The following is a 21,021-nucleotide window of genomic DNA, read 5'->3' as shown; positions in this document are numbered from 1 at the left end:
GGATAAAAATCAAGCATTCCCAGTTATATAGTAACATAACAGATGTTGTTTTTAACTAGTAGAAAATATTTTAATGTCAATATAAAAATATGGTCTTTAATACAATAGACTAAAACTATATGCAAAATTCTACCAATAGGAGCTGGAGAGATGGCTCAGCATGACCTGAATTTCCAGAGGAACCAGGTTCAGCTGCCAGCACCCACAGTGGTCCATTACATTTGTGAGTCCAGTTAAGGAGGACCTAATCCCCTTCTGACCGCAGAGTGCCAGGCAAGTACATAGGAAACAGAGGTATGTGCAGGCAAAACACCTGGACACATAAATATGCTTTTTAATTTCAACAGTAAAGTATACATTACAGCCAAAATGTACATCTCATATCCTATATATTATAAGCATTTTTTTCAACTGGTTTACAACATCTGAGTAATGACAAGTGAAATGAACTCAGGAAAATTCTGTCATGTCATGTGATTAACACCACAAGCAAAGAGACTTTAACCTTGTAAGTGTTTTTAATTCAGCATGTTAACTAATAGTGTAATATAAAATGAGTTCAGTTCACTGTAACTTTATAATTTTACAGAGGATTTAAAAGGATAAAATTGTTAAGAGTGAAGAACAAAAACATACAAATGTTAATAAAAATTATATTTCTCATTCTCATAAAATATAGATTTCCAGTGAGATTGAAAACTATATCCAGAACAATAGCAGGCATTTTGATTTCATCAGTTTCTTGCAACTGTGGTGTTCCCGTGATCTAATTAAAGCACACTTGAGGCAATGATTTGATATGAACATTTACTTTGAATGAAGTGAAAGCCAGCAATAAGGGAATGTGTGAATCTCTCCATTGCATTTCAGGCAGAAGGCAGGAAAGTATTAGAGGCAGATCTGTGCAGTGCTGACCAACACTGCTCCACGTTCCCCACAATCTCATGACAGACAGACGGCCTGCCTCACATTAATTCACTTCACACCACACATATCGATCCGCAGCCGTTCCCTAGTCTCTCTGCACACACTGCCTGTCTGGCTGCCTACATTCACATCAGCACATACACACAAAGGCCATAGAAGATAACCTTTTGCTTTCCATTAAAGACACAGTATCTACTTTTCCTTCTCTAAGCATCAAAAACAAAAATTATAACACTATAGATAGTGTTATAGTTCTCTTATGAAAAGATTTCACACAAAATAATTTGAAGGTAGTTATCCCTTATTCTGAATAAAGATCATTTAAATTTGTCAGAAAGAAATAGGCTTATTACAGACACAATGCAATTAGAGAAATAAAAAATTATTAAAATAGTTTAAGATTAAATTAGGATATGATTACTTGGTAACATGAGAATTGATGTATAATTACGGAAATACATTTTCCTACCTGATATTATGAACTATTCATGAAACTGCTCTTATAAAAAAATATAATTATAAGCCATTCTGAAAATAGCCAAACAAGCAGGAAAATGCACAAGTAGTGGACACCACAGGTAGTGCTTCAGCTCAACAGAATATTAGTGTGAGAACATAGAGCTTTATTCTCTTCTTTTCCAAACAGAACTGAAAACTATCTGTAGTAAAAATAATACCTAAAACTTGAAATTCACCATAAGTACCTTTTAAAATATGTGTTTAATTTGCAGGTTGTAAGTGGACTAAAATCCATTATTTGTTTCAGAAAACATAAATGAAAGAACGACTCATACGCTGTGACCTTCCAGGTATTGCAAAACAAAGGCAAAACTGTCCTGACACATGCTAACATTGAAATAGCCTGATTTGAACCCTCAAAACTGTCCTGACACATGCTAACATTGAAATAGCCTGATTTGAACCCTCAAAACTGTCCTGACACATGCTAACATTGAAATAGCCTGATTTGAACCCTCAAAACTGTCCTGACACATGCTAACATTGAAATAGCCTGATTTGAACCCTCAAAACTGTCCTGACACATGCTAACATTGAAATAGCCTGATTTGAGCCCTCAATTGCAAGCACAATTATGCATCTTAGAACTGCTTGAGAATTTGTCACTGGACGCCTTCAAAAATCCATATCCTTTCTTTTCCCTTCTATCTCCCTTCCTTGCTGCCTCTCTCCTTCCTCTCTTTGTACACTAGCAATGGTTGTGCAGACAGAAAGCCAAGCAGCACAAACAGTACACAATGGATACATGCTAAGCACATATCAACAGCCAGGACACAATGGATGCATGCTAAGCACATATCAACAGTCAGGACACAATGGATGCATGCTAAGCACATATCAACAGTCAGGACACAATGGATGCATGCTAAGCACATATTAACAGTCAGGACACAATGGATACATGCTAAGCACATATTAACAGTCAGGACACAATGGATATAAGCTAAGCACACATTAACAGGCAGGTGCTTTAAAGTCAATGGAAGTGACGCTGATGGAGGCAGCAAACAATAAGGCTTTAGCAGCAAAGACACTGAATGTGGGCCACATCTAAAGGATGGGCCACATCTAAATGAATCAGAAGGCACAGCACTGCTCATATGGAGAGACAGGTAACTGCCAAGAGCTCACATCTCCATAGTGACTGAGAGCACTCCGGCTACTTCTCAAGTCAAGACACGGGGTGCAAAGAGAGCCTCAGCTTCAGAGGCTGCTGCTGTGAGCAGGCTTGAGGGAGAAGCTACAGGAACATGGACCTGAGAAATACCCTCACCTGTGCAGAGAAAAGATTGTTTTCTGTATGAAAACAAAGAAAGATGTGTGAATGGATGCAGTGATTAGCCAGTAATTTTCACACAGAGACCCATTTTTCACCTCATTCAGTAGTTACGTGAAGCAGCATGCATATGTTTTACAGAAGTTTTCATTTGAAGACTAAACACTTTTTTCAAAAAAAAAAAGTTTGAAAAATCACTTTTCTAGATTATTTTTCCAAATACAGGCAATACAAATAGGGAGAAAATTTACCCATTCATTTAAAAGAATTTGGGGTGTGTGTGAGTGGCTTTCTAAGCAAAGGGAACAAAACTATAGGGGGAATATAAGACCTTTCACTAGAGAAACAGACAGGCATGCCACTAAAGCAGACTCCTAAGTGTGTACGCACAAGCAGTTGAGGTGGAACCCTCTGAGTTGGGTCTAGCGGGTCTATAACATTTATAATGGGATGACCCTCAGTAAAGACAGTTCCAAGACAAAAGAGCAGCATTCTAAAAGACCATGGATGGGGGAAGGTAGGTGTGACAGCATGTGGGGAATGAAGCTAAGGAGACAGCAGAGGCTGGAGCCCAACACACAGTAAGAAATAAGCCACTGACAGAAGAAGGAAAGGCTATGATGGCTGATCCTGGTTGTCAACAGGACTACATCTGGAGTTGACTAAAACCCAAGCAGCTGGGCACATCTATGAGGAACTTTTCTGGATTGAATTATCTGAGGTGGAAAGAAACCACTCTAGACCTGCATCACTGGAGGTCAGAAGACCCACACTAAATCTGGGCCACACTCTGTGTTTCAGTCCACAGAAAAGGACAGGGAAGAAGGAAGGCTGTTTCCCCTGCTTTCCCTTACTGTCACTGGCAAGACCATTCATCTGCCACTGAGCCACTCCTTCACTGACTTAGGACCTTCTTCTTCAAACTTCCAACCTTACTGAAGGCCAACTGAGACATCCGGCCTCACGGACTGAGCAATTATCAGATTCTAGGCCTTTCTGTCAGAAGACAACCATTCTTGTAGTAGCCAGACCATAGCCTGGAAACTACTATGATAAACCCCATTTTGATATATATGGGTTCATTATATTAGGTCTGTTCCTCTAGTGAACCCTAACACAGATAGAAAAAGAATAAATTCTTTTTACCTTATGTAGCCTTTGTGAACCTAGAACTCACCATGTAGATCAAGCTAGTTTTGAGTTTATAGAGACCCACCTGACTCCGGTTCCCAGAGACCAAAGGCCTTTGCCACCCTACCAGCTCATAAGCATGACCCCTTTAAGACATGCGCCTGGCACCATGTGGTAGAAAGAGCAGAAGATGTAATACACGTCATTAAAAAGGTGCTAGAGCTGTTAACTATGCACTGAGAACTTACCATCAGAGGTGAAACAGCAGAGTCCTACTGTTCTCTTTTTGGTTATCAGGATAGTTTCAGGAAGGCAGTCTGGGTAGCCAGCCATAGGCACTATGGGAAAACTGGGGCCTGGGGGTTTTACCTAAATCTACACTCTCTGAGAAACAACCAATTTTTTAAAAAACGTTTTTTTTTAGCAACCTGGTGAGACTGCTTTTTGTCTTTGTGTTTAACCAAATGGAAACAAGATAAAAGACAGTAAGATGCCATTTACTGTACTGCATCCAAATATGATGGTGGGGGAGTTCAGCACAGGACTGCAGCTGGGTTGATTACAAAGAGTGACACCAGGAAAATGTTCAAAGGTGAGAAAGGCTCTCTGTAAAACTGCAGTTAAGAGATACAAAAAAAATCTAGTAACGTGTCACACCCTAAAGATCCAAATATGACAGAGTTAACTTTATTAAATGCAATTGTTTGAAATAATGAATTAACCAGAATGCTAGGGAAATCCGGATGAGGTGCACACTCCTGCAAATGAGCCTATTACAAGTCTTACTGCATAAGACGAGAAAGGTGGAAACATAAAAGACACTGAACTAAGAGCAGCAGAAATAGGCCAAAGGACTGGACAATGTAAAGCTACCGATCTAAATAAATAAGAACTGTACGCGAACACTGCACCCTAGTGTTAACTGGTTTTTACAAGGCATGTGTTAGAAATTCTAAATTACATGAAGTCTACGAGGGTTGGGGAAAACAAGCAAATCTACTGTGGATAATGAGAACAGATTAATTTTACTCAGAGGAAGAAATTCCAAATAAGCAAAAGGGGAGGGCTAGAATGAATCTTTGTGTAATAAAAGTGGGTAACATTCACATGAACTCGGGGTTCTTTTAAGTAGGGTGATGATAGCCAGGAAGCAGGAGAAAGGGAGGCAGAAGAGAGAGACCCAGAAAGGAGAGCAGAGAACAGAGGGGCAGGCGCACAAAGAATGAGAGTGAGTCCCTTCTCAGTTCTGTCCACTGAGAAGACCTACAGCATGAACCCAGGAGCAGGACGTACACCCAGTCCCCGGACTGTTGTCTCTCATAGCTCTACTAAAGGCTCTACTGGCTCCTTACATACATGATGGTCCCAGGAGGAAGGTAGGGAAGACACAAGAGAGATACAGAGCACGTGCCAGAAAACAGTCAAATGCTAGCTTAATCATCGAGGCCACATCAAATGGACACCAGTACCAAATGAAAAGAGAACCTCTGGGCAAACACTAGAATAATAAAACAACAGGCAGAATAACAAGGCCAGCCAAGAAGTTATCAACGGTCTAGCAAGGAAGAAAAATACATTCAGAATATAACATCACCTCTTTAAAACAATTACTATATGCTAAACAAGCAATCTAAAAATTAAAAGTTTTTATCTTGCTCTCAAGGAGATATTATCAGTGAAATACTTCTATGGATTTATTTGTATGAAGACTGCATAGCCTCAGATCACAATGAAATAGATTAGGTCATAAAATATAAAAATATCTTCTTAGATGGAACATAAAGAAACTAGTAAAGAGGTAAGCCTCAGAGAAAACGAAATGAGCAGGTCTGTGAAACACAGTTAACTCCATGTAGAAGCATGACAGAGCGGAATCAAACGACAGCAGACATCAAGCGCATGCTCCGTAATGAGCATCATGTGTCTCTAGGAGCGTGCTGCTATTCTACTGCACTTCACTAATTAAATCTCACAATTCATTTGGAAAGCTATTCATATCTAACTCATGATTTAGAGGAAAGTGAAAAGTTGAATTAACTATGGCTACACTCATCATTGCCTCAGGCAGAGCTTTTAAATAATTCACCTGCAGAACAAAGTTATAAAAAGAATAACTAAGCAAACAAGCACTATTATCACCAAAATATAAAAACAGAGAGGAGGACATAAACTTTATTTTTCAAGCCCACTCTACAAATAAAAACAAAGTATCTTTAAATTAGGCAGCCACTTTTAAAATAATAAGTTGTGTTAATTGTGTGTGTGTGTGTGTGGGGGGGGTGTCTACGTGGCCATGTCTGGCATAGCACACTGTGGGGATCGGAGACAACTCTGTAAAGTTGGTTATGCTTCCTCAATTGCACGTGTTCCTGGGATCAGATTCCAGTCATGCCGCCTGTGCAGCAGGAGACTTACCCGATGTGCCTTTTCCCGGGGCTGGCAGCCTCTCTCCCTCTAAAACTTCTAAAGCTTAATAGGCTCATAAGCAAAATTTAAAAAATGTGATATGCTACATAATACTTTAAACTTATAAATACAGTTACTCAAAACTATAAGAGTTACCAATATGAACTGGTACTTGAAAACAAATTCATAAGGCTCTTATGAAAAAATATTGAGCAAGTTCCTAGCAAAAAGTAAAAATGAAATGATGGTGATATTTCTCATCCATCACAGATATGCGGTTTCTTGGAATATGTTCAGCTGTAAAGGCTGCTGAAGGACAAAAACCTCACAGAGACTACTGTTGAAAGTGCAAAGCAATCTAATCTGTGTGGAAGGGAAAATATTGGCAAGATATACAGAAGTTTCACTTCTAGACATATACTAAGATAGACTATCAAAAAATGAAGACATGACGAGTTTTTTTCACTACCACCCTCACACAATACCAAAGACTAGACAAAACCAGAATGCCCATAAACCCAAATGCTAATTTAAAAAGATAAGCATAATAAAAAGATGTTATAATATTTTTAAGAAGATCAAAAAGAATAAGAAAAAAATCTCAATATCCAACTTATGTTTAATGACAAAAGCTAAATGATTGGGCTACTTATACACATACACACAGACACAGACACAGACACACACACACACACACATATAACTGTGTTAAATTAAAACAGGTATAGAAGATAGAATAGCCACTTCAAAAAATAAGCTTGGAAAACTAGATAGTATCTACTAGCAAGAATTTAAATTGGATTCTGAGTTTATATCATATATAAAAATTAAATCAAATGATTCAAATATCTAAATGTTAAGACCTAAACCCCTAAAACTATAAAGTTCCTAGAAGAAAACAAGAGACAAGCTTCATGGTATCATATCTAACAATGTTTTCTGGGGAATAACAGAACTACAAATCAGTAAATCACCAGTACCCTGCATAGTCGTGAGCAGGAAAGGCACCTAGGAAAAGAGACAGACGATGTTCACACCATCTGATAGCATATCACTCTACAGCCAATCTACACAAGCCTGGGTTAGGGATTGTGGTGCACATCTTCTCTTTGGCAGCAGAGGTAAGAACACTAGTCACTAGTGCAACTTCTAGGCCACCCAAATGTACACAGTGGGTTCAGGGCAGCCACAGCTACAAACGTTTCAGAAAATCAGGGTTAGAATTCAACAACAATAAATGCCAACATGATCCTAAAGTAGATCATGGGCACAAAAAATATACTTCCATAGAAGATATACATATAAATGGTAAACAAACACAGGAAAAGATGCTAAACGTGACCAGTAACTAGCAAAGTGGAAACAAAGCCCCAATAGCACTTCGTGCCTTTTAAGATAACTGGTATTTGAAGGGGGAGGAGTCAAGGAAAATGAAGACATTCATGCACTGTCCACTACTGGTGAGAATGTAAAGTATAACTGTTACAGAAAATATAAGGTTTCTTTAAAAAACAAAAACAGATCTACCCTATAATCCAATAGATTCTTCTTTCCAATATAGTTTCAAAATAATTAAAAGCAAGATTGTAATGAAAGAGTAGACACCTAAGTTCATAGCAGTAATACATATAGTAGTAAGTATATACACTTCTATTTAGTGGAAACAAAGTAAATATTGATTAATTAATGAATGGGAAAATAATTATTCAAAGATTACATGCATAAAAATTATATTCATACTCATCCAAAATTCTGAACAAGTCTACAACACAAGGGACGCTGAATGGCACTTTGCTGAATGAAACAAGCCACTCCAGAATTAGGATGACGCCATTTTAACTTCTCTTGAGAACTCCCTGTTCAGATCCAAGTCCAGGTTGGGATTGGGTCGTTTGTCCCCTTGACTCTGTTTGTTGACTTTGTCTATATCCTGAAAAGGAAGCCTTCGTCATCTGTAGATCCAGCCCGTGGATTCCCTCCCTCTGTGGGGGTTTCCTCTTCCTTCAGTGCTTCCCTGTGCTGCAGAGCAGGCTCTTAGTTTTATTTTTATCATGTCCCATTTGTCAACTGTTGGCCATAATTGCTGGGCAAATGTCATATTCCTTAGAAAGAACTTTCCTACATCTATGTTTTCTTCTACTAGCTTTAGCATTTCAGGCTTCACACCAAAGTCTTTGATCCATTTGAACCTAATTATAAGGTAGGGTGAAATACAGGGTCCTAATTCATTCTTCACCATTTGCTGTCTCCTATGTGTGTTTGGCATTTTTGTCAAATATCAGATGGCTGTAGTTACCTGCATTCATGATTTGGTCATGAAATGACAACAAACGTCTTTCTGGTTGAAAAGCACTGACAACGGACGCTAATGGTACTCAGCTGCTTAGAGTTCATGCTGCCCTTCCAGAGGACCTGAATTCCGTCCTCAGCACTCACATCTGGTGCCTGGCAACTGTATGAAATTCCAGGGCCAAGGTTTCCAATGCCCTTTTCTGAACTCTTGAGGCACACAATCCCCCCCCCACACACACCCCCACACCCACAATTAAGGTTTAAAGTATAAAAAAAGAATTCCTTAACCACAAACTTAATCCAAAACAAAACCTATTGTACTTACTTTAAATACTTACTAGGAAAAAATATAAATAACCAAAGTCTAAGCAGTGTACTTCTTAGAAAGGCACACAAACCAACTTCACACAGAAAACTTCACAGTATCTTAGAGAAAAAGAAAGCTACACAAATTAACATCATCCAATCAACTAAGTCAGAAAGTAATTATTACAACTGATTATGGCTATTATAAGATGACAATAGTCAAACTATAAAATAATAGTATTATGTATAATGAAGGGACGCTCCAAAGCCAGAAGTGCCTAATCTATACCTAACAGATGTGCACACTTTAAGTCAAAATAATGAAACATACAACAAAATATATAGGATTGTCGAAGTGTTCTGTGTTTCCAGGAAACAGCTTTTCAGACGATATGGCAGGTCCATCATGGCAAGTAATGCTACTAGGTAAAAACTACCCTGTATCTCTGTGAGGCGTACTGCATTTGCTGTGGAAGCAGTAAGAAGGTGTCACTCAAAAGATGATGCACAGCAGTAAGAGTCACAAAGAAACCAAAGTTAATCTGCATAGAAATAAACTTTAGTGAATAGTTGTCTATGGATGATAAAGTTTGTACTGATTCTAGACTAGCTCTCTTTCCTCTACACTTTGAGTATAAACACATACATGGACGTGGCATGTGTATGATATAGAAAATCGTGTGTTAGAGCAAGATGGTATTAGAGAAGAGAACATCAAGAGTTTGGAATGGTTCTACAAAGGCTACAAGAGGTAAAAAGAGCACGTAGATTTTGTTGCACAAGAAATGCAGCATTTCTGGGTCTAGGAGACAGCTCAGATGTGAAGATGCTTGCTGCCATGCCTGAGGACTTGAACTAACACACCAGAAGAAGCTCCTCCTGAAAGCTGTTCTCTCACCTTCGTATCTTTCTCCCCAGCCCCAAACATGGAGTGCAATCATGCTTCAAACCGTTAGAAATGTTTACCAATTAAGAACCATCATCGTCCTCTTCCACATCCCTGCCTTAAGCTGAATGTTCTTTAGTCTAGGAACATCTCAAATGCAAGTGCCATCACCCTTTCCAAGTAAGTATAAAGTCCTTCCACAAGACTGTAAGAAAACCATGACTCTAGACTTGGCACTGACTTTGGGGCAAGTTTTTAAAGCAAGCAATAAAAATAGGTAACAGTGGTTGCTTTCATCCCTAAATCAAGCAAAGAAAATCTTTGTAAGTGATGGGAAGTTTTATGGAATAAACAGAAAACATGTACAGGAACATTACAAAATACTAAGTACCGTTACAGATGACTGGACTGGCATTGAACAGCGGGAAGAGACCAGACCAACCTCAATCATGGTGGGGTCAACTAGGCTGTTCAACCAGAAAGAAAACTTTTGTCTTCATGCTTGTGTGCTAGAGGTGCTAAAAATCATAACAAAGTCTGCAAATGCCATGTACAATGGATCCTTTAAAACATATATTCATATTAAAATATGCTTAATAAACATACTAAGAGCAGCTAAATCCGCAGAACAACATCACTAGAGAATAGCAAAGAACAAATAATATATGTAAAAAAAGCAGAGGAAGAGGGAGGGGAGGAAAAAAAGGTATTAAGGTAGTTGGAGAACTTTAATCCCACAATGTGTTAATAATACTAGAACAAAAACTACCATTAGCTATTACAATTACAGCAAAAAATCATGGCAGCAGGCATGGTGCTGGAGAACAAGCTGACAGCCTTATCCACAAGTAGGAGGCAGACAAAGACAAATAAGTAGGAATGGTGTTAGTTTTCGAAAGCTCACAGCCCACTCCCAGGGACACAGCACCCTACCTCCCAAGGCCCTACCTCTTAACCCTTCCAAAACACCAGGGACACAGCACCCTGCCTCCCAAGGCCCTACCTCCTAACCCTTCCAAAATAGTCCCCTCAACTGGAGACCAAGCATTCACACATATGAGCCCTCGGGGGCCATTCTCATTCAAACCACTACAAAATTTTTAATTAAAACCTCACTGGAATACTTGCTTTATTAGAAAAACATGTTCTAGTGTTCACAGGAATGTTTTATAAAGTACTTTATTTCCATTAGCATTATAAATTTTGTCTTCAGCAAATCAGCAAGAGAATGATGACACAAATCAATACTATCTTCTTCATAGTGAGTGATCCTAGGTCATTTATTATCATGAAGGCCACTAGAACCTCAGCTAATGATATTACCAGGCATTTCCATTTAAACATCACATTTAAAATAGTCTCCACAGGCTTAAGTGCTTCCAAGCTTACAGACACCAGTGAAAGTACACAAATATCTCAAAGCAAGCCAGGTACGCCTCCTAGTTGTTTGAGCATAAACTGCAGATCGAGGAGAAGCCTTGCTCCACTGCACTGAAAGGGGATAGGGACAGACTTTCGAAAGCTAAAAATGAAGAAATTACCAAAATCATTGTAAGGCCTCAGGTCTTACAAGTAGCTCTGCAGAAGAGGCCCAAAAGGAATGAGATAGAGAATGGCAGGTAAGGAGGCCTAGACTAAGGAGGTACCACACGTCCTAACTGTGCTACAGGGAACAAGTGGTCTGATCTCTTCATCTTTCATGCTGTCTTTTGTTCCTAGCTGTGGTAAACCGATGAGGGCTCCTTCAGGGATCAGTAGCAGCCTGTCCTCTGATGCTGGCATGGAAGTGCTGATGCTCAGAAGGATCCCATGCACTCACTCAGCTAACACCGAGAGCTCCCAGCCCACGGGATCCCGATTCCACTGGGTTCCTTTTTAAACCAAGTCTGAACAACCAACCGACACAAAAAATGCTTTCGTTTTTAACTGGCCATTTTACTACCTCCCAAGACGATTGAATACATAAAAGGAAAGTTACAGAATTATTGAATAATGCTTCAGAAGATGTCAAATAGATGGGATTTCCTTTTAAATAGCTATATATTTAAGTAGAAATTCCATTAGGTTTGTGGCCAAATACAGATAAGCAGAATCATTTATTGTTGTTAAATAGATTATCAGTCTAGGGTGTTTAAAATTAAGCTCAAGTCCCCTGACACTCTAGATGAAAAAGGGGGAACAAATATCTAATTCCCACTGGACACTCTAAGCAGATATAATATATACTGTACTGTAAATAAATATAGTTCATCTGGAGATAAAACCTTTCTGCCTCCCAGCACACAGAAGGGGTTCAAACATATAATACTCAGTGAAAGATGACTAAAATTTCTTCAGATAGTTCTGAAAGAGTCACACACCTTTTAATCCCAACTGACCTATAAGGCAGGAATTCTGTAAGGAGTATTTAATCAGGCTGGAGAGATGGTGCAGCGATTAAGAGCACTGACTGCTCTTCCAGAGGTCCTGAGTTCAATTCCCAGCAACCACATGGTGGCTTACAACCATCTGTAATGAGATCTGATGGCCTCTTCTGGTGTGTCTGAAGACAGTGACAGTGTGCTCACATGCATAAAATAAATAAATAAATAAATAAATAAATCTTTAAAAACAAAAGTATTTAATCAAATAATTTTCACTTTATTTCACCTTTGAATTAGCATATTCTCACTTTTAAAAAAAGATACCTAGGATGCTACAAACCCCCAAAGAGGTGACCTGGGCAGACACAGAGAGAGGGAGGGAGGGAGGGAGAGAGGGAGGGCGGGCGGGCGGCACACAGTGCTTGCTCTGAGGCTCTGTCAGGTATCTTTCCTCTTACAGCATCTTCCTTGGCCAGTTCTGCCTTATGGAACAGTAACCACGGTGAGCTTCATTACCCGGCTGCCCTACCCCCACAGCAGCGAAATCAGAAATTAGAAAGAAGCCATCAGGAGAGAAATGAAACAGCTCAATAGCAATAAAAATCCATCACAACTGATAGACGATAAAAAGACAGAGAAGGAAAAAGTATAAGAAACATAACTTGAAATGCAAAAGGCATTAGCATCTAAGATGCTCTCGGTTGAGGGGTTGACAGTCAGGAAGCGAGCAGTAGTCACTCCACAGCATGGCCTGAAATGGAAGCCTCTACGCAGAGTAAATGTCTTAAAAACTCGAGAGTTTTATAAAACTATTTCAACCAAAAATAGAATTATAAGACTATTCTGAGCACCTATTTTGTAATTAAAAAAAAGAAAATCTTAGTATCCAGAAAAGTCATTCTCCTAACTCGGTTATCTCAGAAAGCCCCAATTTTGCAAAACAAATGTAAATATATAAGAGAAAGTAGAAAGGATGGGGAGGAAGGCTGCCTAGTTTCTGGCCTCAGAGCAGGGGCCACATTCAATTAATTCATGTGTCAACCCCTTTCTAGTCTCTCTCACCTCCTTTCCACAGTGAATCCTGGCACTAGCTGCCTTGTGGAGCACATACGAACATCTGGGATAGTTCACCAGCTACACTTTCTATGTATCTGAAACACACATCACCATCTTATCTTCATGTCTGTTGTTGATCCACCCATATTTGTGCTCAGAGTCACCACTACTTTATAAGCATCAGAAATGAGATTCCAAATCCAGGTTAGAAACAGGTATTATGGTATGGTCTATCAGAAGTCAAACCCAAAACATTTACTGAACAAAGAAATTCTATTGTTTCCAGGGCTACGTAAAAGAGGAGCCTGACCCTGTCAACCCGACATGAAAGGAAGCCGAAAAGGAGGGGACTCAAAAGGAACAAAGGCTCAAGCTGCCTGATGACATCGGGATGTACTGAACACACGTGTTACACACTTTCTATCACTATCTGAGACGATCAACTTACAGATTAATACTGCATTGGCCAGCACTGTATAGAGCACATACTCGAGGAGATTTGTAACTTATGTAATGAGAGTGAGGTTTATGTGGCCAGTGTTTCTGAAGCTGAAAATATGAGCACTGTGAGCCAGCAGAACACAATGTATGAGAAACAATTACACCCGTGACCTAAGGCCCCACAGGGTCAATCTGTATTGGAGGCCGAAGGAAATCAGGATCATCAGCCTTGAGTTCAGGGAAGTCACTGATGGGAAGGAAGGGCAAAGGCAGGCATAGTTCATAAACCAGCGGGTGCTTGACCTCATAAAAAAGTCAATTATCAAAATGCTACAGTTACAATGTCACACGTAAGAAATATCCAAAAGGAGGCTCTGGAAAACATCTTCAGTTCAAAATAAATCCCAGGCAACATTTATCTTCATCTACGTTGTAATTCAATGGTTTTGAAAAATAACATTAATCCCTATTTAGTAAAATGACTAGAACTCTATAAAAATCTTTAGAACATAAAAGTGGTAGTACACACACACAAATGATGACTCACGAAAGATGCACAGTATGGCCCATGCTGCATTATTTAATGCAGTATTTAGCATTAGAATAGGGATCACAATACAGCTACCCTTAAATTTCACATTTTTAAAAATATTTACAAAGGATGAAACCATGAATGCTGACTGGCTCAAGACAAAAATGCACTACCGGAAGCCTAAGTCACAAGGCATTCAATACTCACGGCTTATGGAACCTCGTGGCTATCAGGTAAGGCTGACTGCTGTTGCTTCTTCCTCCCTAGTGACTGCTTGTCTAAAGCCAAGGCAGTAGGATAAGAAAAGCTAAGCCATCAAAACAAGTACAGAAAGGAAAGGCTAAGCAGCCTGTGCTCGCTGCTTGTACTGGGGCCTCACTACATGGGGTGCTTTGCAAAAGGGTTTCACAAATGCTCTCAAAACCCCCAAGAAAGGCAGCTGGCCTTGGCCTATGCTTTCCATTCTTTCACACAAACCCATAAAAAGCTTTTTTGGGGGGGATGGGGGGGGACTACTGTCCACCATACCTATATAAAATACAGGGATTAGCAACGTGGCAAGTTGGCATCATTTTAACCCCAGTCGTTCCCCTTCATGACAGTGCAGTTACAGGAAGCTGCTACCTATACAAGCTCTGGTCCTGATCTCAAAGATAAAGGGGTTATCTCTAGCAGTCAAAGAACTCCTCAGAGATATTTTTTTAATTAATTAAAAAAAAACTTCTATAAAAACGGACATAACTTAGGCACTTCCAATATTACTTATGTGATCACTGCAAATCTTTCCATTCTTAGGATGGTTATTCTAAGACTATTGATGATAAGTGGTGTACTTTCTAAGAGTCTCATGCCAGAAATAGGTGTTTGTAAAAATGGTGCTTTAAAACTCACAGTGATGGCTGGCTCCACAAACTCTGACAGCCACGGCGGGAGAGGCGTCACTGCAGGCAGGTGGACAGCAGGTGTGGGCAGTCCAGCAGCTGGCTGCATGACCTCCTGGTCCCCTAGGACAGTAGAGCTGTTCGCCAGCCCTCTGTGCTCACTCCTCGTCTGTTAAATGATTTCTTCTCTTCTAAGACATCAGAATCCCCACCCCTTCAGCTTGCCTCTCTTTTATTAAAACAGGAAGCTTCCAATAAAAGAAAGTACAACTGAGTCTACACTCAGTCAGCCCTACAGTCTAAAGCTGATTAACATATTACATCAAAAGTTGATAATGTGGGATGTTTTAGTAGAATATATGACTATTTTTCTCCTTCCACAAACACACAAAATTATAGTTAAAGATACAATTCAAAATTTTTTATGATCTTGGGATTCTTAAATTATTCTATTTACTTACATTCCAGTTGTTGCCTTTCAATACCCGCTTCCACAGTTCCTCATTCCATTATTCCTCCCCCTGAGTAGGTGTTCTCCCGACAACCAGGCCTTCCCCTTCCCTGGGGCCTTAAGCGCATCTTCTCCCACTGAGGTCAGACCAGGCAGACCTCTGCTACATATGTGCCAGGGGTGGGCCTTGAACCAACCCGCCCGTGGATGGTTGTATGGTCCTGGCTCGTGGCTCAGTCTCTGTTAGCTCCCTGGGGTATGGGTTAGTTGAGATTGCTGGTCTTCGTATGGGGTGGCCCTCCCTTTCAGCTTCTTCAATCCTTCCCCTAATTCAACCATAGGGGTCCCTGACTTCAATCCAATGGTTGGGTGTAATTATCTGTGTCTGTCACAGTCAGCTGTTGGTAGGGCCTCTCTGAGGACAGCCATGCCAGGTACCCGTTTGTAAGTGCATCATAGCACAACAGTGTCAGGCCTTGGTGCCTCCAACCCCATGAGATGGATCCCAAGGTTGATCCATCAAGGTGGACCACCTTTCCTTCAGTCTCTTCTCCATTTCTGTCCCTGCAGTTCTTTTAGACAGGAACAGTTCTGGGTCAGGAATTTTGACTGTGGGGTAGCAACCCTTATCCCTCCACATGAGGCCCTGTCTATCTACTGGAGGTGGACTCTTTAAGTTCCCTTTTCCCAGCATTGGGCATTTTTGTTAAGGTCACTCTGAATGAATCCTGGTGGCGTCTCACCTCCCAGGTTTCTAGTACTTTCTAGAGGGGCCTCCCTCCACCTCCCACTCCTGGAGGCTGCTTATTCCCATTCATTCTCTTGGCCCTCTAGGCTTCTCTCCTGTCCCCTGCCCCCATATATGGTCCTGATCCCCTTTTCTCTCCCATCTCCTGTCTCCCACCCAAATCCCTCCCTTCTTCTGCCCCCCCCCCATGATTTCCTTTCCACTTCTAGCGGGATTGTGAAGCCTCCTCACTTAGCCTTTCTGTCTGTTTCACTTCTTACAGTCTGTAGGCTGTATCCTGGGTATTCTGTACTTTTGGCTAATATCCACTCATCAGTGAGTACATACCATGCATGTCCTTTTGGGTCTGAGTTACCTCACTCAGGATGATATTTTCTAGTTCTATCCATTTGCCTGTAAAATTCATGATGACCTCCTTTTAGTAGTATTCCATTGTATAAATGAACCACATTTTCAGTATCCATTCTTCGGTTAAGGGAGATCTAGGTTGTTTCCAGCTTCTGGCTATTACGAATAAGGCTGCTATGAACATGGTGGAGCATGTGTCCTTGTGGTATGGTGGGGCACCTTTTGGGTATATGCCCAAAAGTGGTATAGCTGGGTCTTCATATAGATCTATTTCCAATTTTCTGAGGAACCGCCAGATTGATTTCCAGAGTGTTTGTACCAGTTTGCAATCCCACCAGCAGTTAAGGAGTGTTCCTCTTTCTCCACATCCTCACCAGCATGAGCTGTCACTTGAGTTTCTGTTTTAGCCATTCTGATTTGGTGTGAGGTAGAATGTCAGGGTCGTTTTGATTTACCTTGCTCTGCTGACTAAGGACTTTGAACTCTTGTTTAAGTGCTTCTCAGACATTTGATGCAAAGTTTAGGTAATCACACAATCACATAACTTTTGAAGTACTCAAAAATAGTATACTCAAGGGGAAAAATTAACTACAAAAAGGGAAATATTTAAATTTCCTTCAGAGCAAACTACTTTTTAAATCAACAGTAAGAAATAGCAAAGATGAATTTCCTAACAGTTGTTTTTCTGCTTCATTTTGTGCTGCAGTTAAAGATAACATGACTGGGAAAGACTCCATTTTATAGTAGTTCCAGGCAACCCCAGGGTCTAGTCTATTTATTCTTCACATCTGCCCTCAGTTAAGATCTAAAGAAGCTGGAGAGAGCCAGATAGAATAAACAGAGAGTAAGAAAAAATGAATTTCAGAATATAGCAGTCACTTAAGTGTCTGAAGGACCCACAGACAATATTTCAGTGCCTCTAGCCTATTACCACAGGTGAAAGAAAACAAGCTACAGAGAACAACAGCACCTACACTACCTGGTTTTAATGGCGGTTACAGTAAAAAGCACAGACCTTTCAAGTGCTTAGCAAAAGTCTCATACAGAGAAAGTTTGCAAATAGTGATTGTCACCCTACCCTCGGTGTAAGTTACCCTCCCCGGGCCCACTGACAGACGCTCACAGCACAGGCATGTCTACAGCTGCTTTGTGGGATAGTCCTCTGCCTTCAGTTTAGTACTATATGCATACACATAAATATTTGTATATACATAAATAAATTTATATAGCTATATATTTTGTATATTTTATACATTATATATAAAGCTATATATATATATAGTAAGATATAATATATAATATAATATTGTTTATATTATATATACTATTCATATATAATTTATATGTAATATTTATATATACACATATATACATATAATATTATATATATATGAATGGAAAGAGAGAGAGTGTGTGTATTTGTGTGTGCGTGTGTTTGCATATGCATATATGGGGGGGCCACTATGTTGAGGGCAATCATGCTTTCCAAGTAAACAAGGAGCTCACTGATTGGTTAGGACACAGGGATTCTCCCATCTCTGCTTCTCAAAGACAAGGAGATCTACCTGCACCATCTCCGCAGACCCTTGAGGATGTTCTGTGCAGTGAGTGTTATAACACAGAATCTACGTTCTAAGGGTAATGCTCATACCAAAAATTGCGAGCATGTTTCACATTATTCAAATATTTAAAAGGTAGATGTGTTTTCATTCTGTCCTTTTCTTCCTCTCTCTCTCTCTCTCTCTCTCTCTCTCCCCCCACCCTTTCTCTCTCTCTCTTTCTTTCTTTCTTTCTTTCTTTCTTTCTTTCTTTCTTTCTTTCTTTCTTTCTTTCTTTCTTTCTTTCTTTCTTTCTTTCTTTCTTTCTTTCTTTCTTTCTTTTTGGCTTTTAGAGACAGGGTTTCTCTGTGTAGTCCTGGCTGTCCTGGAACTCACTCTGTAGACCAGGCTGGCCTCGAACTCAGAAATTCGCCTGCCTCTGCCTCCCGAGTGCTGGGATTAAAGGTGTGCTCCACCACGCCCGGCTCTTTCTTCCTTCCTTTCTGTCTGTCTGTCTTTCTTTCTTTCTTTCTTTCTTTCTTTCTTTCTTTCTTAACTGTATGTTCTGAAAACTTACTTTCATTTTATTTATTTTATTTGTTAATATATTTTATTTTATTTAGTGGTGCTGGGGATCAAAACTAGTAAGCACTCTACCATTAAAGTCACCAGCTATAAAATTTTTATTTAAAAATTGTAAAAAAATTTTAAGGCTAATATATTAAATGACGTGAACACGTGTTAGAGGTCCTAAGTTACTTTCCTTGGGGGAAGGAAAGTTTATTCTGGCTTCAGTGATGCCAAGCAGTCCTGGCAGAGAGGTCATGCTACAGCTGAGCCATTCACATCATGGCAGAGAGGAAACAAAGAAAAACTCTGAAACTCTGCTAAGTCCCTAGGTTTGGGGTTTGTTGTTGTTTGCTATTACTGTTGTTGCTGTTATGATTAATGTTGGCGTTGGTATTCTGTCTGTACTCCACCCTCACAGTTACCTTTCAGCAGCCAGGTATGTGCCTCCCCACAGTTACCTGTCAGCAGCCAGGTAGACATGGCCCACTATAAAAGGGGCTGCTTGGACCCTCCTCCCTCTCTTGTCTCTCTCTTAGTCTCTTGCCTCTCTCTTGCCTCTTGCCTCCTTGTTTCCCCCTCTCCCAATTCCCTTCTCCCCTCTCTCCACATGGTCATGCTGGCCTCTACTTCTCTACTCTCTCCCTCTCTCTGCTTTTCCCTGCATCTAGTCACAAAAGAACACACATGATATGCACTCACTGATAGGTGGATATTAGCCCAGAAGCTCAGAATACCCAAGATACAATCTGCAAAACACATGAAACTCTAGTACTCTCTTAACTCCCCTCCCCATGCCCTGAATACACTCTATTCTATACTATACAGTCCTGTGGTTGGTCTCTCAGGGGGAAGGGATGCCTCGGCATGGGCCCACCGAGGCACCCCCTTCCCTCACACCCAGATAGAACATATTCTTATAATCTTTCTCTTTTTATGATCACAACAACCATAGACAAGAATATTATTGTTTTTTAAAATTTTATCTTAAAGGTTTTAGAAATTTACTCAATAAACATCTGGTACTCAAATCGAAAAAAGCTTTAATTATGATATATCATGTCATGTGAATATGTGACCACACTTATCTCAAGTATTTATTTACTGAGCAAATCAATAATGCTTACCATGAGCTAGGTACCAATCTGTACACCTACCAAGGGTCAACTCATTCCACTACAACTCTGTGCGCCTCCTATCATCTTGATTTTTAACTGAAAAGATGGAAGCTCATAACACCTTGGTCAAGTCCCCAAGGTCACACGTCTGATTACATCTCAGGGGAGCACAGCTGGCCTGCCACTCAACTCCACTCTAACAGTCACACACTTTTCCCAATCTTACTCTTACTTGCTTCTTCGATGGCACATGCGCTGCCATCACAACACAAGATGGATATGATGCGGGTAAACACTTCTCTACATGAACAACTGACTGTGGGCAAAGTCTGCTTAAAATCCAGGGTTTCATTACGTAAAATGCAAGCCCATTTAATGGTAAATTTATTTTTTTTAAAGTTTAATCAAAACTCTATGTTAAAAACTGAAAGTAGCCAGGCAGTGTTGGCCCACACCTTTAATCCCAGCACTTAGGAGACAGAGAAACCCTGTCTCAAAACAAAACAAAACAAAACAAACAAACAAATAAACAAACTAAAACCTGAAAGTATCTTACTAACGTAAATCAAAATCAAATTTTAATTATTAACCTTTTTTATTTAAAAAAAGTAAAGACTTAAATAAATTGAGGAAACGATTTTATCAGAGAGGGAAAAAATGATGATGCCAAGCACAGCCTTTTCCCAAAGCACACTTAACCTAACATCATGAGGACAAAAATTGTAACTTTCACAAAGTTCCCAAAAATGCAATAATTTTCCCAATTTGTTTAAATCATAGTCATTTGAAAGACTCCTCAGACACAACTCCTGCCAGTTTCCTCTCTTCCCTCTCTTCACACAGGTGAAACTTTACTAGATCTTTGTTTTTCAAGTATTCATGTAATCTTAACTCCACACAGGAGCAGTTTGGATTGTTCTTTTCTTTATTTCTTTCCTTTTTTTTGTTTTTGTTTGTTTGTTTGTTTTTTCAAGACAGGTTTTCTCTGTATAGCCCTGGTTGTCTTGGAACTCATTCTGTAGACCAGGCTGGCCTTGAACTCAGAAATCCACTTGCCTCTGCCTCCCGAGTGCTGGGATTAAAGGCGTGCGCCACCACTGCCCGGCTATGTAATCTTAACTTGCGAAAGGTCTCTACACATACCACAAGATCAGTGTGGATCATGTGGAACCCATAAATCCAAAGAAACAACAAGAAAAGGAAAAAGTTAGGGTTAATTGGGGTAGGGATAATTT

At 39.9% G+C, this 21,021-nt stretch overlaps 1 protein-coding gene across 2 annotated transcripts in view; it reads right to left on the bottom strand.

The window, feature by feature from the left end:
- Wdr7 (WD repeat domain 7) overlaps positions 1 to 21,021 on the bottom strand; it is a 272,930-nt gene that overhangs the window by 162,317 nt on the left and 89,592 nt on the right. The window lies entirely within an intron of this gene.

The sequence above is a fragment of the Mus caroli genome, unplaced genomic scaffold (assembly GCF_978045245.1).
Source record: "Mus caroli unplaced genomic scaffold, Mus_caroli_1 scaffold_19, whole genome shotgun sequence".
Classification (NCBI taxonomy): domain Eukaryota; kingdom Metazoa; phylum Chordata; class Mammalia; order Rodentia; family Muridae; genus Mus; species Mus caroli.
This window is presented reverse-complemented; position numbering and strand designations above follow the sequence as displayed.